We start from the raw sequence: 13,653 nt of genomic DNA, 5'->3' as shown, positions 1-13,653 counted from the left end.
CGTGGCTGCCACCTAGGGTGCACCAGTACTAGGCCTTCGGGATCATAGTCTCCAGAGGTAGTATGAGACCACGATCCCTGGGATTGATGTCAGCAGTCACATATATTGGTAGATGCTCAATTAGCTTAGTGATATCATTCAGGTGCTCGAAAGGGAGGGGTATTTCTAAGCAAGAAAAAAAGCCATTTGTTTCCCCCAGCACCCTGAATCATAACCGTAACTAGATATAAATTCCACATGATAACAGAATTCATTCCTGGACTATTATTTGCAGTTTGTTTCCATTCCTGCCTGATCACTTCGTTATTTGGTATGTTATTTTTCCCCTGCTTGATTTAAACCCGGATATCTTCATGTTTATTTTGTATCTATGTTTAACCTGAAATATTCCATTTATCGTGTTTTGTTCCATGTAATCAAGGATCCAGTTTATATTTATTTTTACTATCACTTTTTCTACAATAAACTTTACTTAATTTTCACCTGGCTTCAGCTGACATCTTTCCAAGCGCGCACACACAGAGAACTCTAGAAATCGTTACAATAAGGTACCATTGGCCCTTTTTGTTTACTCCCTATTGTCCAACAGTGAGCTGACCAGACATGGTTGCTCTCTGGCTGATGTAATCACCTTGATTAGAATATGTATTGTATTCCAATGCTGTAAGATCCTTAGACAAAGAAGTCACACACACCCCATGTAATATGAAGCTTCTGGGGGTATAAGTAGAGCTAACCAGAGAGCTGAAAGAGATTCTATGCTCCTTGACTAAAAATAAATGTTCTGTCAGGAGTTTGTGGTGGGAATTGTCATGTGGAATTGGATTACAGAGGTGTGCTGAGCTGTTTATAACCCATTCTGTTCAATAAACCACTGTTGGATTTTCATCTACCACTGTGCCTGATTGATTTGGAACCTAGTATCTTCACTGCTACTATCGATGGTGGGTAACTACCTGGCTCTCTTCCTTTGATGGTAAAACTAGTTATCATCAGGTATAGACCATCAATGATTCCAGATCATCAATGGTTGATAGCCAATCCTAGACCAGACCCTGAGAGACCACAGCCACCACCAGATCCACAATGTGTACCTAGAAGCTGCCACATCTGGCACTTTGTTACCCGCCATCAGATCTACCTTCCCCTAGACAGCCACTTTTCCACATCTAAGCTGGAACTCTGCAGGTTTCCTTCACCACCAGCTTTGATCTCCTTTGCATCAGCATCCCGGCCAGCCACACACAGGTCCATGGAATCAGCATTAATATAACTTTTGACTCTTTATTTGCTGCAGCTGCTGTATAGTTCCTGTGATTTCCTCAAGCTTATTAACCAGCTGCACCAGCTCCTCATTTCATGTAACTCTCCCAGCTGCTGCAACAGTTTTTTCTCCTGCAGGGTCCACAGGTTATCCACAGAATAACATTGGGATATGATGACGCAACAGCAGATTTGCACCAAACGGTCAAAGCTTTTGGCCTCCCAGCATGCAGTGGGCCCGTCCATGTATCCCCCCACCTCCTGGCTCAGGCAAATCAGTTTTTTGTTTGGTGTGACAGGAGCCAGACCATGGTCAGAGGGCTGCTGGTGTTTAGCAGCCATAAGCTTTCTTATTTTATTTTTATAGTCTTTTTCTTGAGTGATCTTTCTAAAAAGCGTCTTACACGCACCTTAGAAAGAGTCACTCCAACAAATCCCCGCTGAGTCGTGACAATGCTTACCCACGTGTACACAGTGCATTTTTGGCGGGCGTCTGTGTCGGATATATACTAGCAATTCCAGCAGAAGTTACCAGGCTGTGGCCGGAGCATGGGGAGAAGGTAAGGCATCAGTTCTGCTTAGAGGGGGAACACGGACACAGCTGCACTGTTTTGGAGGAGACTACCAAACAGTCACTGACGTGGCTGCCACCTAGGGTGCACCAGTACTAGGCCTTCGGGATCATAGGCTCCAGAGGTAGTATGAGACCACGATCCCTGGGATTGATGTCAGCAGTCACATATATTGGTAGATGCTCAATTAGCTTAGTGATATCATTCAGGTGCTCGAAAGGGAGGGGTATTTCTAAGCAAGAAAAAAAGCCATTTGTTTCCCCCAGCACCCTGAATCATAACCGTAACTAGATATAAATTCCACATGATAACAGAATTCATTCCTGGACTATTATTTGCAGTTTGTTTCCATTCCTGCCTGATCACTTCGTTTTTTGGTATGTTATTTTTCCCCTGCTTGATTTAAACCCGGATATCTTCATGTTTATTTTGTATCTATGTTTAACCTGAAATATTCCATTTATCGTGTTTTGTTCCATGTAATCAAGGATCCAGTTTATATTTATTTTTACTATCACTTTTTCTACAATAAACTTTACTTAATTTTCACCTGGCTTCAGCTGACATCTTTCCAAGCACGCACACACAGAGAACTCTAGAAATCGTTACAGAATGATCTGCCAAAATTAACGTGTGCAGGAGTTTTGTTGTACAACTGAATCTCATAAAATGGCTTCTCTTCAGAAAGGTTCCCTGCCTCTCAAGTTTTTGCCGTATTTGAGTTCTGCATTGCTGGTGGATTTCAGAGAGAAACTGGAGGGTATTCAAATCCTGTCTTCAGAGATACTGTCTGCTCTGCCTGAAGGTTCAGTAAGATTACCTGCTCCCTTTAAGGAGACGCAGGAAAAAAGGGGAAAAGATCAGTCTGGTGATCTCAATTCTGGCTGCTGTTTTCCTAGCATAAGCAAAGGCAAGTTTTGGAGCTTTCCACGACCCAACCTCTCTGAGGAAGAAAGGAGACATAGAAGGGATAAGAAGCTCTGTTTTTATTGCGGCAGGTCGGGACATTTTATTCAGTTATGTCCTGCTCGCAAACATAAAAAGAGCTTTCCTCATTCTGCCATAGTGCCAAATTCTGCTCAGTTATGCCACTGTGGTGCTCAAATTTCAAAAGGAGGGGTGTCCGGCCCAGCGACCCCAGGAGGGGTGTCCGGCCCAGCGACCCCAGGAGGGGTGTCCGGCCCTGCGACCCCAGGAGGGGTGTCCGGCCCTGCGACCCCAGGAGGGGTGTCCGGCCCTGCGACCCCAGGAGGGGTGTCCGGCCCTGCGACCCCAGGAGGGGTGTCCGGCCCAGCGACCCCAGGAGGGGTGTCCGGCCCTGCGACCCCAGGAGGGGTGTCCGGCCCTGCGACCCCAGGAGGGGTGTCCGGCCCTGCGACCCCAGGAGGGGTGTCCGGCCCTGCGACCCCAGGAGGGGTGTCCGGCCCTGCGATCCCTGGAGGGGTGTCGGTCCCTGCTGCCCTTGCCTTCGGGCATGAGGTCCCTGCTGCCCTTGCCTTCGGGCATGAGGTCCCTGCTGCCCTTGCCTTCGGGCATGAGGTCCCTGCTGCCCTTGCTTTCGGGCATGAGGTCCCTGCTGCCCTTGCCTTCGGGCATGAGGTCCCTGCTGCCCTTGCCTCACGGCATGAGGTCCCTGCTGCCCTTGCCTTCGGGCATGAGGTCCCTGCTGCCCTTGCCTTCGGGCATGAGGTCCCTGCTGCCCTTGCCTTCGGGCATGAGGTCCCTGCTGCCCTTGCCTTCGGGCATGAGGTCCCCGTTGCCCTTGCCTCACGGCATGAGGTCCCCGTTGCCCTTGCCTCACGGCATGAGGTCCCCGTTGCCCTTGCCTCACGGCATGAGGTCCCCGTTGCCCTTGCCTCACGGCATGAGGTCCCCGTTGCCCTTGCCTCACGGCATGAGGTCCGAGAGGTGCCCGCTTCGCCAGAGGTCCGAGAGGTGCCCGCTTCGCCAGAGGTCCGAGAGATGCCCGCCTTGCCAGAGGTCCGAGAGGTGCCAGAGGTCCGAGAGGTGCCCGCCTTGCCAGAGGTCCACGCCTTGCCAGAGGTCCACGCCTTGCCAGAGGTCCGAGAGGTGCCCGCCTTGCCAGAGGTCCGAGAGGTGCCCGCCTTGCCAGAGGTCCGAGAGGTGCCCGCCTTGCCAGAGGTCCGAGAGGTGCCCGCTTCGCCAGAGGTCCGAGAGGTGCCCGCCTTGCCAGAGGTCCGAGAGATGCCCGCCTTGCCAGAGGTCCGAGAGGTGCCAGAGGTCCGAGAGGTGCCCGCCTTGCCAGAGGTCCACGCCTTGCCAGAGGTCCACGCCTTGCCAGAGGTCCGAGAGGTGCCCGCCTTGCCAGAGGTGCCCGCCTTGCCAGAGGTCCGAGAGGTGCCCGCCTTGCCAGAGGTCCGAGAGGTGCCCGCCTTGCCAGAGGTCCGAGAGGTGCCCGCCTTGCCAGAGGTCCGAGAGGTGTCCACCTTGCCAGAGGTTCGGCCAAAGCCTGTCCAGCCCCAGGAGGGGGTTCTGCCTGTCCAGCCCCAGGAGGGGGTTCTGCCTGCCCAGCCCCAGGAGGGGGTTCTGCCTGCCCAGCCCCAGGAGGGGGTTCTGCCTGCCCAGCCCCAGGAGGGCAGCTCCAGGAGGGGGTTCCGCCTGTCCAGCACCAGGAGGGGGTTCCGCCTGTCCAGCACCAGATAGAGGTGCCTGCCATGCCCGAAATCCAAGATTTGCCCGAGGTATCTGCCCAGCCGAGGCCATCTGAGACTTCTCTGTCTAAGGTGCAAGAAGAGTCCGTCTTGTCTGAGAGGCCACAGTTGTCTATCCTCCCTGATGTTAAATCTAATTTGGAAACCCAAGTCGTTGAGGAACTGCCTTACTTTTACGGAAATATCTCTCACTGTTTAGCTCTCTTCAGATATTATCTGAGTTTTGATGACTTGTCCCCTATAGATATCATCGCTAACTTATGTATGAGATTCAGAGGGAGGGCCTTGAAGTGGGTAAATGGTCTGATAGATAAGGGAGATCCAGTGTTACAAGATTTGCCCGCTTTCCTCAAGGCTGTGACCGAAAGATTCAGTCCACCAACTGTCCTCACTCTCCTAGATGAGTCTACTAAGGTGTGCCCCTCTGAGAACCTGCCTTTGCAGTCTGGGGAGCATCCTCAGTTTTTCAGATGTGGGCAGGTATCTCTAGGTGTTCACGCAGATTGCTCGGCAAGTTTAACATCTACAAGTTTACCATCCGCTCTTGATTCCATCCAGGAAAATAAGAGGTCAGTTCTACCGCTGGGTGGTGGCTCCGACTCTGAGAGTGAGCTTCTGGATGATCCGAGACTCGTTATTGATGGAAATGTATTGCCTAATAGTGTCTTTGTGACACCTTCAAATAGGGTTAGGCAACCCATAAAGAAAAAAGGAAAAAAGAAGAGAAGGTGAACTTTGAGGCGTCTGGAATCCGCCTGTTTAAGGGGGGGATAATGTTAGGAATGTTTGTGTTTGTTTTTGCCTTGCATTACCTCATTCCTGCCTCTAGGGGTCTCACCTGTTGCTTCAGGTCTGAATGGCAGTTGCACACTGCCTCTGCAGGGTAATTACCTGATTGTGTGCACCTGGAGCCCAACTCCTGGTGCTGCTATTTAACTCCAGCTCACAGGCATCTAGGGGCAGATCATTGTGGTTCCGTCTGGAGTGAGACTGGGCTCTCTCCAGTGACCTTGTCCAGATTCTGCCTTATATGCATCTTGGAGACTTCCCTGCAGTTTGCCAATTCATGTGCCTTGCTTCTGGACTTCTTACCCTGCCGGTTCAGCATCTACATTCCTGGACTATTATTTGCAGTTTGTTTCCATTCCTGCCTGATCACTTCGTTTTTTGGTATGTTATTTTTCCCCTGCTTGATTTAAACCCGGATATCTTCATGTTTATTTTGTATCTATGTTTAACCTGAAATATTCCATTTATCGTGTTTTGTTCCATGTAATCAAGGATCCAGTTTATATTTATTTTTACTATCACTTTTTCTACAATAAACTTTACTTAATTTTCACCTGGCTTCAGCTGACATCTTTCCAAGCACGCACACACAGAGAACTCTAGAAATCGTTACAGAATGATCTGCCAAAATTAACGTGTGCAGGAGTTTTGTTGTACAGCTGAATCTCATAAAATGGCTTCTCTTCAGAAAGGTTCCCTGCCTCTCAAGTTTTTGCCGTATTTGAGTTCTGCATTGCTGGTGGATTTCAGAGAGAAACTGGAGGGTATTTAAATCCTGTCTTCAGAGATACTGTCTGCTCTGCCTGAAGGTTCAGTAAGATTACCTGCTCCCTTTAAGGAGACGCAGGAAAAAAGGGGAAAAGATCAGTCTGGTGATCTCAATTCTGGCTGCTGTTTTCCTAGCATAAGCAAAGGCAAGTTTTGGAGCTTTCCACGACCCAGCCTCTCTGAGGAAGAAAGGAGACATAGAAGGGATAAGAAGCTCTGTTTTTATTGCGGCAGGTCGGGACATTTTATTCAGTTATGTCCTGCTCGCAAACATAAAAAGAGCTTTCCTCATTCTGCCATAGTGCCAAATTCTGCTCAGTTATGCCACTGTGGTGCTCAAATTTCAAAAGGAGGGGTGTCCGGTTCAGCGACCCCAGGAGGGGTGTCCGGCCCAGCGACCCCAGGAGGGGTGTCCGGCCCAGCGACCCCAGGAGGGGTGTCCGGCCCAGCGACCCCAGGAGGGGTGTCCGGCCCTGCGACCCCAGGAGGGGTGTCCGGCCCTGCTGCCCTTGCCTTCGGGCATGAGGTCCCTGCTGCCCTTGCCTTCGGGCATGAGGTCCCTGCTGCCCTTGCCTTCGGGCATGAGGTCCCTGCTGCCCTTGCCTTCGGGCATGAGGTCCCTGCTGCCCTTGCCTTCGGGCATGAGGTCCCTGCTGCCCTTGCCTTCGGGCATGAGGTCCCTGCTGCCCTTGCCTTCGGGCATGAGGTCCCTGCTGCCCTTGCCTTCGGGCATGAGGTCCCTGCTGCCCTTGCCTCACGGCATGAGGTCCCTGCTGCCCTTGCCTCACGGCATGAGGTCCCTGCTGCCCTTGCCTCACGGCATGAGGTCCCTGCTGCCCTTGCCTTCGGGCATGAGGTCCCTGCTGCCCTTGCCTCACGGCATGAGGTCCCCGTTGCCCTTGCCTTCGGGCATGAGGTCCCTGCTGCCCTTGCCTCACGGCATGAGGTCCCCGTTGCCCTTGCCTTACGGCATGAGGTCCCCGTTGCCCTTGCCTCACTGCATGAGGTCCCCGTGTCGCTTGCCTCACGGCATGAGGTCCCCGTTGCCCTTGCCTCACGGCATGAGGTCCCCGTTGCCCTTGCCTCACCAGAGGTCCGAGAGGTGCCCGCTTCGCCAGAGGTCCGAGAGGTGCCCGCTTCGCCAGAGGTCCGAGAGATGCCCGCCTTGCCAGAGGTCCGAGAGGTGCCAGAGGTCCGAGAGGTGCCCGCCTTGCCAGAGGTCCACGCCTTGCCAGAGGTCCACGCCTTGCCAGAGGTCCGAGAGGTGCCCGCCTTGCCAGAGGTGCCCGCCTTGCCAGAGGTCCGAGAGGTGCCCGCCTTGCCAGAGGTCCGAGAGGTGCCCGCTTCGCCAGAGGTCCGAGAGGTGCCCGCCTTGCCAGAGGTCCGAGAGATGCCCGCCTTGCCAGAGGTCCGAGAGGTGCCAGAGGTCCGAGAGGTGCCCACCTTGCCAGAGGTCCACGCCTTGCCAGAGGTCTACGCCTTGCCAGAGGTCCGAGAGGTGCCTGCTTTGCCAGAGGTGCCCGCCTTGCCAGAGGTCCGAGAGGTGCCCGCCTTGCCAGAGGTCCGAGAGGTGCCCGACTTGCCAGAGGTCCGAGAGGTGCCCGCCATGCCAGAGGTCCGAGAGGTGCCCGCCTTGCCAGAGGTCCGAGAGGTGCCCGCCTTGCCAGAGGTCCGAGAGGTGTCCACCTTGCCAGAGGTTCGGCCAAAGCCTGTCCAGCCCCAGGAGGGGGTTCTGCCTGTCCAGCCCCAGGAGGGGGTTCTGCCTGCCCAGCCCCAGGAGGGGGTTCTGCCTGCCCAGCCCCAGGAGGGGGTTCTGCCTGCCCAGCCCCAGGAGGGGGTTCTGCCTGCCCAGCCCCAGGAGGGGGTTCTGCCTGCCCAGCCCCAGGAGGGGGTTCCGCCTGCCCAGCCCCAGGAGGGGGTTCCGCCTGCCCAGCCCCAGGAGGGGGTTCCGCCTGTCCAGCACCAGGAGGGGGTTCCGCCTGTCCAGCACCAGATAGAGGTGCCTGCCATGCCCGAAATCCAAGATTTGCCCGAGGTATCTGCCCAGCCGAGGCCATCTGAGACTTCTCTGTCTAAGGTGCAAGAAGAGTCCGTCTTGTCTGAGAGGCCACAGTTGTCTATCCTCCCTGATGTTAAATCTAATTTGGAAACCCAAGTCGTTGAGGAACTGCCTTACTTTTACGGAAATATCTCTCACTGTTTAGCTCTCTTCAGATATTATCTGAGTTTTGATGACTTGTCCCCTATAGATATCATCGCTAACTTATGTATGAGATTCAGAGGGAGGGCCTTGAAGTGGGTAAATGGTCTGATAGATAAGGGAGATCCAGTGTTACAAGATTTGCCCGCTTTCCTCAAGGCTGTGACCGAAAGATTCAGTCCACCAACTGTCCTCACTCTCCTAGATGAGTCTACTAAGGTGTGCCCCTCTGAGAACCTGCCTTTGCAGTCTGGGGAGCATCCTCAGTTTTTCAGATGTGGGCAGGTATCTCTAGGTGTTCACGCAGATTGCTCAGCAAGTTTAACATCTACAAGTTTACCATCCGCTCTTGATTCCATCCAGGAAAATAAGAGGTCAGTTCTACCGCTGGGTGGTGGCTCCGACTCTGAGAGTGAGCTTCTGGATGATCCGAGACTCGTTATTGATGGACCTGTATTGCCTAATAGTGTCTTTGTGACACCTTCAAATAGGGTTAGGCAACCCATAAAGAAAAAAGGAAAAAAGAAGAGAAGGTGAACTTTGAGGCGTCTGGAATCCGCCTGTTTAAGGGGGGGATAATGTTAGGAATGTTTGTGTTTGTTTTTGCCTTGCATTACCTCATTCCTGCCTCTAGGGGTCTCACCTGTTGCCTCAGGTCTGAATGGCAGTTGCACACTGCCTCTGCAGGGTAATTACCTGATTGTGTGCACCTGGAGCCCAACTCCTGGTGCTGCTATTTAACTCCAGCTCACAGGCATCTAGGGGCAGATCATTGTGGTTCCGTCTGGAGTGAGACTGGGCTCTCTCCAGTTACCTTGTCCAGATTCTGCCTTATATGCATCTTGGAGACTTCCCTGCAGTTTGCCAATTCATGTGCCTTGCTTCTGGACTTCTTACCCTGCCGGTTCAGCATCTACATTCCTGGACTATTATTTGCAGTTTGTTTCCATTCCTGCCTGATCACTTCATTTTTTGGTATGTTATTTTTCCCCTGCTTGATTTAAACCCGGATATCTTCATGTTTATTTTGTATCTATGTTTAACCTGAAATATTCCATTTATCGTGTTTTGTTCCATGTAATCAAGGATCCAGTTTATATTTATTTTTACTATCACTTTTTCTACAATAAACTTTACTTAATTTTCACCTGGCTTCAGCTGACATCTTTCCAAGCGCGCACACACAGAGAACTCTAGAAATCGTTACAATAAGGTACCATTGGCCCTTTTTGTTTACTCCCTATTGTCCAACAGTGAGCTGACCAGACATGGTTGCTCTCTGGCTGATGTAATCACCTTGATTAGAATATGTATTGTATTCCAATGCTGTAAGATGCTTAGACAAAGAAGTCACACACACCCCATGTAATATGAAGCTTCTGGGGGTATAAGTAGAGCTAACCAGAGAGCTGAAAGAGATTCTATGCTCCTTGACTAAAAATAAATGTTCTGTCAGGAGTTTGTGGTGGGAATTGTCATGTGGAATTGGATTACAGAGGTGTGCTGAGCTGTTTATAACCCATTCTGTTCAATAAACCACTGTTGGATTTTCATCTACCACTGTGCCTGATTGATTTGGAACCTAGTATCTTCACTGCTACTATCGATGGTGGGTAACTACCTGGCTCTCTTCCTTTGATGGTAAAACTAGTTATCATCAGGTATAGACCATCAATGATTCCAGATCATCAATGGTTGATAGCCAATCCTAGACCAGACCCTGAGAGACCACAGCCACCACCAGATCCACAATGTGTACCTAGAAGCTGCCACATCTGGCACTTTGTTACCCGCCATCAGATCTACCTTCCCCTAGACAGCCACTTTTCCACATCTAAGCTGGAACTCTGCAGGTTTCCTTCACCACCAGCTTTGATCTCCTTTGCATCAGCATCCCGGCCAGCCACACACAGGTCCATGGAATCAGCATTAATATAACTTTTGACTCTTTATTTGCTGCAGCTGCTGTATAGTTCCTGTGATTTCCTCCAGCTTATTAACCAGCTGCACCAGCTCCTCATTTCATGTAACTCTCCCAGCTGCTGCAACAGTTTTTTCTCCTGCAGGGTCCACAGGTTATCCACAGAATAACATTGGGATATGATGACGCAACAGCAGATTTGCACCAAACGGTCAAAGCTTTTGGCCTCCCAGCATGCAGTGGGCCCGTCCATGTATCCCCCCACCTCCTGGCTCAGGCAAATCAGTTTTTTGTTTGGTGTGACAGGAGCCAGACCATGGTCAGAGGGCTGCTGGTGTTTAGCAGCCATAAGCTTTCTTATTTTATTTTTATAGTCTTTTTCTTGAGTGATCTTTCTAAAAAGCGTCTTACACGCACCTTAGAAAGAGTCACTCCAACAAATCCCCGCTGAGTCGTGACAATGCTTACCCACGTGTACACAGTGCATTTTTGGCGGGCGTCTGTGTCGGATATATACTAGCAATTCCAGCAGAAGTTACCAGGCTGTGGCCGGAGCATGGGGAGAAGGTAAGGCATCAGTTCTGCTTAGAGGGGGAACACGGACACAGCTGCACTGTTTTGGAGGAGACTACCAAACAGTCACTGACGTGGCTGCCACCTAGGGTGCACCAGTACTAGGCCTTCGGGATCATAGGCTCCAGAGGTAGTATGAGACCACGATCCCTGGGATTGATGTCAGCAGTCACATATATTCAGAGGCGGATTGGCCATAGGGCTTACAGGGAAGATTCCCGGTGGGCCGACGCACCCGTGGTGGGCATGTTTTGTTTGAGGACATGTGGTCCTATTTATAGACATAATGAATAAGATGCAAAATAATTTGCATATATGAAAATTACTTTGATTGCAGATGATCCAGTGTATGGTCTGCCTGCTTGGCTGACATATAAGATTGAGTGAATAGTGATTGGGATACGGTTGGTGTAATAGGAAAGAACATATATATTTCTAAAGAATTATATAGTTTCCTAAATTCTGAAGGTGTATCATATAATGTGCTCATAATATTTAATTTTATTTCCTTTTACCTTCCCCCTTGAAGCTGGACAAGCCCACTATCTGGAAAGTCTTGGGGGGAGGGTGCAGCTGCCATGGCCCATGGCTAGACCTTACACCTCTGGTGCTGTACATGTGGGGCTACTAGTACACATTTTTCCAGGGCCACTTTTTGTTCCCAATCCGCCCCTGCATATATTGGTAGATGCTCAATTAGCTTAGTGATATCATTCAGGTGCTCGAAAGGGAGGGGTATTTCTAAGCAAGAAAAAAAGCCATTTGTTTCCCCCAGCACCCTGAATCATAACCGTAACTAGATATAAATTCCACATGATAACAGAATTCAGAGATCTTCGTTACACATATTTGCGCAAATGTGTGAATAAGCCCCAATGCCGCATCAAGGCATCTCTGTATATTTGGGGTCCCTAGCGCTATATCTAGGTGCATGGTGTGGCACCCCAAAACACCAGCATAAGCCAGAAAGCACAGCGCAGCATACCAGTGAAAAAACTATAGTGTTAATAAATTAGTATTTAGGAAGCCGAAGCTATAGAGAAAGTGATACAAAATGAAATGCAATTAAAATAGAGAAATAGTGTTAAGAAATTAATACGTGAAAAGTGTTAATAGAATGTAAAGGTATGCCACACTAAGGCCATCCAGCTCAGCCAGTCCAGAGGCACCACACCTCACACCTCCATTACCCCAATCTGGGTCTAGGATTAACCAGCAAGGAGTCACATGATAATGTCTCCTTACTACAATATGTCTGAGCTAAGAGCTACCTACCTTGGAGCAACCCCATAATGCTCCCTGTGGCATGTCAGGGCCTGCACCTCCTCCTAATGCAGAAACCTCTCTGCCTCTCACAACAAACACATATATTGGTAGATGCTCAATTAGCTTAGTGATATCATTCAGGTGCTCGAAAGGGAGGGGTATTTCTAAGCAAGAAAAAAAGCCATTTGTTTCCCCCAGCACCCTGAATCATAACCGTAACTAGATATAAATTCCACATGATAACAGAATTCAGAGATCTTCGTTACACATATTTGCGCAAATGTGTGAATAAGCCCCAAAGCCGTTTTGGGGTGCCACACCATGCACCTAGATATAGCGCTAGGGACCCCAAATATACAGAGATGCCTTGATGCGGCTTTGGGGCTTATTCACACATTTGCGCAAATATGTGTAACGAAGATCTCTGAATTCTGTTATCATGTGGAATTTATATCTAGTTACGGTTATGATTCAGGGTGCTGGGGGAAACAAATGGCTTTTTTTCTTGCTTAGAAATACCCCTCCCTTTCGAGCACCTGAATGATATCACTAAGCTAATTGAGCATCTACCAATATATGTGTTTGTTGTGAGAGGCAGAGAGGTTTCTGCATTAGGAGGAGGTGCAGGCCCTGACATGCCACAGGGAGCATTATGGGGTTGCTCCAAGGTAGGTAGCTCTTAGCTCAGACATATTGTAGTAAGGAGCCATTATCACGTGGCTCCTTGCTGGTTAATCCTAGACCCAGATTGGGGTAATGGAGGTGTGAGGTGTGGTGCCTCTGGACTGGCTGAGCTGGATGGCCTTAGTGTGGCATACCTTTACATTCTATTAACACTTTTCACGTATTAATTTCTTAACACTATTTCTCTATTTTAATTGCATTTCATTTTGTATCACTTTCTCTATAGCTTCGGCTTCCTAAATACTAATTTATTAACACTATAGTTTTTTCACTGGTATGCTGCGCTGTGCTTTCTGGCTTATGCTGGTGTTTTGGGGTGCCACACCATGCACCTAGATATAGCGCTAGGGACCCCAAATATACAGAGATGCCTTGATGCGGCTTTGGGGCTTATTCACACATTTGCGCAAATATGTGTAACGAAGATCTCTGAATTCTGTTATCATGTGGAATTTATATCTAGTTACGGTTATGATTCAGGGTGCTGGGGGAAACAAATGGCTTTTTTTATATGCCCACTTTGCCAGGAGGTACTTAATTGCTACCCAGGGCGCCCCCCCCCCCTGCGCCCTGCACCCGACAGTGACCGGAGTCTGTGGGTGTAATGTGGGAGCAATGGCGCACAGCTGCAGTGCTGTGCGGTACCTCATCTGAAGACAGGAGTCTTCTGCCACCGATTTTGACGTCTTCTTGCTTTACTCGCCGGCTTCAGTCTTCTGGCTCTGCGAGGGGGACGGCGGCGCGGCTCCGGGAACGGACGACCAAGGGTGAGTTCCTGTGTTCGATCTCTCTGGAGCTAATGGTGTCCAGTAGCCTAAGAAGCAGGACCTATCCACAGTGAGTAGGGCTGCTTCTCTCCCCTCAGTCCCACGATGCAGGGAGTCTGTTGCCAGCAGAGCTCCCTGAAAATAAAAAAAACCTAACAAAATACTTTCTTATTAGCAA

The sequence above is a fragment of the Pseudophryne corroboree genome (assembly GCF_028390025.1).
Source record: "Pseudophryne corroboree isolate aPseCor3 chromosome 3 unlocalized genomic scaffold, aPseCor3.hap2 SUPER_3_unloc_90, whole genome shotgun sequence".
NCBI classification, from domain to species: Eukaryota; Metazoa; Chordata; class Amphibia; order Anura; family Myobatrachidae; genus Pseudophryne; species Pseudophryne corroboree.
The sequence above is the reverse complement of the archived record's forward strand: the minus strand, read 5'-3'. Positions refer to the sequence as shown.